Raw genomic sequence first — 3,902 nt, 5'->3', positions numbered from 1 at the left:
GATCGATAAGACAAGAGGATGTGCTGGAGGAGGACGGTAGCTGGCGCGTGTGAGAGAGTGTGTTTCTGGAGAGCGCTTCGCTCCTGTTATTTTCCTAATGAGTCATGTGAGGAGCAAGATCTTGTGTGTTTGTGTGCAGCAACGTAGAGAGAAAGCGGGTTAAAGGAGAAAGCATCAAGCACCTTCCTAAAGCCTGCTGTAGGCTGCATGCCTAGATAGCATTTTATTGGCATTATTGAGTCTAAAAATGCTGTCTAGTCTATGCTACGCTAGGTTAACCACCCAGCCATTGTGTTCAGACAGAAAATAGTATTTGGGTGGGTAAAGAAGATTGTCAAGAAAGATGTCAATCCTCCAGTCAGTTCTGTGTGGTTTGCCTATTATCACTGGGCTCAGTGTGGAGTGTTTGTTTCTTCTCCCTCGTTTCCCCTTTTTACATTTCCCATATGAATCATGCTCCAAACACAATTGTAGAGCACCATTTATTCTCTCAGATCTCAGGTGTACTTAGAATTGTGTGTAACATCTTCATTCCTTAATAACGAATATGCATCCAGGAAATTGAATTGTAATAAATTACACAATTATAGTTCTTTTTCATCTTTAGATCTTTTCATGGTGTACCTTTATTTGTATTTATTTATCTAGCAACACAAATCCTATCTCTCTTTAAAGAAGACAATAGATATATTGCATAAAACTATTACATAACACAAAATGAATCACATTAAATTCATATTTAGTCCTAACTGGAGTGCTTAATTTAGGCTAAAATTCAGCCATGTGCTCACGATCCTCCATCACATCTTGTTGTCTAGAAGTGACGACTGTTATTATTTGTGATGTTCGGATTTACGTATCTTTTTCCTCTGTTTGTCTGCTCATATCTGCACTTTACCTTTGTTGACATCACAATGCAGGAAATGGAGGGCTAGTGTTTTTTCCCCAAAATAATCTTATCTTATCTTTATCTTTATGCCTTTTTAAAGAGCATGATTCTTTATTTGACTTCCTACTGTCAACAGTAAACAGTCCACTCAAATGTTGCGTCGGTAATAATACTTAACCATCATGCGCGGTGTGACTTCATATAAGAGCAAACTGTTTTGAACCAGTCAAGCAAACCACATGTGTGCAGAAATGTGTAGAAAGAAACTAGTTGCAATTTCTATTCCGTTGTCATGATAGAAAACATAATATTGTAGGAAAATTCTGTGGTTGTGTGAATAGAATTGTTTCTTCAAAGATTTCACTCCAGGAGTCAATTCTTCCAGTGCGTCAAAGGAGTTGTTCTTCAGCAAGAATTAAGTCAATTCACCGGCATGTAAGCTTTTAATGTGGCTGAGGCTCACTCTCCGATATACACACACTGGTGTTTCTTGAAAGAGCGCTTTTAAGCTGACTCCAATAATCCCGGCTGTTAAATCCCATAATTTGAGTGCAGAGACTAATATTTATCCAGATGATAGCAAACTTAGCGGCCCGAATTAGAAATTCGATGAGATGAGAAGCGCTGCAGAGTTATGAGCAAAGAAAACTGCGCCGCAAACAAAGTTGACCAGAGTTATCCGTGATCACTAATATAGCGACCCACTTCTTTTCAAGTGAATCGAATTTAAACCTATTTTTACAAACATTCTGAGAAAGTTCACTGAATAAGAAGCAAATCTTTTGAAACATTTTGATACGCCGCATTAATCTGTATGGGGCTTACACATTTCTGAAGGAAGCACTGACGACAACACATCTGTATGGGTCTGCTAACCTTCCATCTTCTCGCGCGCTTTAACAGCCGCGCTTTAAGAGGTAGGACTGTTATTCACAGCTAGGACACGCGCTCCATGAATCATGATTTGTTTTTGTTTCTGGCTGTTGCTGGGCGCTCTATAAACAATATTTGTCTGGCGCGACAGAAAAATGTGGCTACTCGGTGAACAGTTGTGATATGTTGTTTTCTCTAAATATCTAGTCAGCGTTTCCATTAGCTACAAAGCTCTGCAATTTATCACCGTTCTGTCGTCCCTATGGCAACTAGGCGTACCAATGGTGCATGGCCCGTTCCCCTTTAAACTCTTCACGGTCGTCTGATGGCAGGGATCTCATAAAGCATTCTCCCCATGAAACCTTCGTACAGCACCCCTGCTGCTTTCCCTCTCCCTGTCATCCCACCATCTCTGGTCTGTTTTCATTTCATTTAGTTTAACCACGCTTCTCTTCCCATTAAACAGCAACACGCTGCTGTATCTCAAAGTCTTCTTTAGCCACAGCATCTACTCTTTCTTTCGTTCTGTGGTTCATGGCCACAAAAATAAATCACCTGGGCTCTTGAAGGGGTTTTGGGTTTTTATTGATGTGCGTACGCCCACTCATTTCTTAGATGTTCACAGCAAATTCATTCAATTAATTTAATCTGTCTAAATTTTACTGAGAGGAGTTCATCTAGTTATGTAAAGGATCATGTGACACTAAAAATGTAATCAATTATGATTGCTAAGTAAATTCAACTTTCCTACTACAGTAATATTGCATCCTAATGCATTGCAATGTTATAACAATAATATTTCCCAAGTATTAATATTACTGTATATTTTAATAATAAATGCTGCCACCTTGAGTAGAAGAAACTTTTTTTCAAAAACCTGACCTTAAACTTTAAAGGAAAAATTTATTTTTGTAAACAAATCAGTAATGCTTGATTACTTTTAATGATATATTTTTTTACACATATCATATGCCTACTGCCTGTATAGCAAACAGTTAATTCAATCAACCTGAATCAAATTTCTGATTGGCTGTGATTTTTTTATTCAATTATACTTGTCATTGGTGAATATGTCCCTTCATCCTTGTCTGACACAGTATTAGTTATCTCTAACTTAGTGTGTGTAGTCACTGAGTTGTTTCATACTAATGGGAGCTTCACAATCTCAAATCCGCTGTGGAAAGCTGCAGGGTGAGAGAGAACTCTTTGGTTTTATGAGGATAAATTGCTTCATTGATCTCTCCCCTCACGCTCATCCCTTTACCTTTCTCAGTGTCTGGTGTCCTGTTGCACAGTGCCCACAGGCTTTCTGATTATCCTCTGTATGATTGGTCCGTGAGAAGCCTCAAGTCTCTGCAGCGCTTCACTTGACAAAAGAGGAAGCAGGTGTTGTAGTAGATGGAGGTCTCCACTCGTGACGACCTCTCCCAGCACAGTTGCTCCTCTGACATTAGTCTGCATTTGTTTGTCTATTACTCTGTTAGTGCCACATGAGGTCAATTTAGGAGCAACAGCTTTTATACTGCCTGTAGCAAAGTAAACACAGCTTGTTTAAGCTTGTTACAGGTGCTTAGGTTAAGTTGTTTCTGAAAAAGGGGTAAAGACAGAAACTTTTTTTTTTTTGTTTGTGGTTGGCAAGACTTTTTGTAATGCCGTTGAGCAAATAGCCTGTTTAATACTCACCGTGTAGTTGATCAAAATTAAATATAATAAAACCGTAATCCAGTAAAATATTCACGTTTTCTGTTTTAACATTTTAAAGTGTAATTTAATTCATTAGCTGTTATTCCAGTCTTCAGTGCTATATCATCCTTTTAATATGCTCATTTGGTGTCTAATAAGAAACATTTCTTATTAGTATTGTAAACAGTTGTGCTCCGTAATATTTCTGTGGAAATCACAATGCGTTTGTTAAAAGTTTTCTTCATTATGCATTCATTATCGCTTTTAATTAATGTAATGTATGCATTTCTTTTGACCTCAGACATTTGAACAGTGCTCTACTGTACATTTTATAGAATTTATTTTATATATACACGTTTTAAAGCACATTACTTGCATATTTTTATACATGCATACAAGTAATGTTTAGCCTCTTTGAGGCTTAAATTGATGTTAGAACCTTTTCTTCAGCTAATAA

Source organism: Puntigrus tetrazona, chromosome 8 (genome assembly GCF_018831695.1).
Source record: "Puntigrus tetrazona isolate hp1 chromosome 8, ASM1883169v1, whole genome shotgun sequence".
In the NCBI taxonomy this organism is placed as follows: Eukaryota; Metazoa; Chordata; class Actinopteri; order Cypriniformes; family Cyprinidae; genus Puntigrus; species Puntigrus tetrazona.
This window is presented reverse-complemented; position numbering follows the sequence as displayed.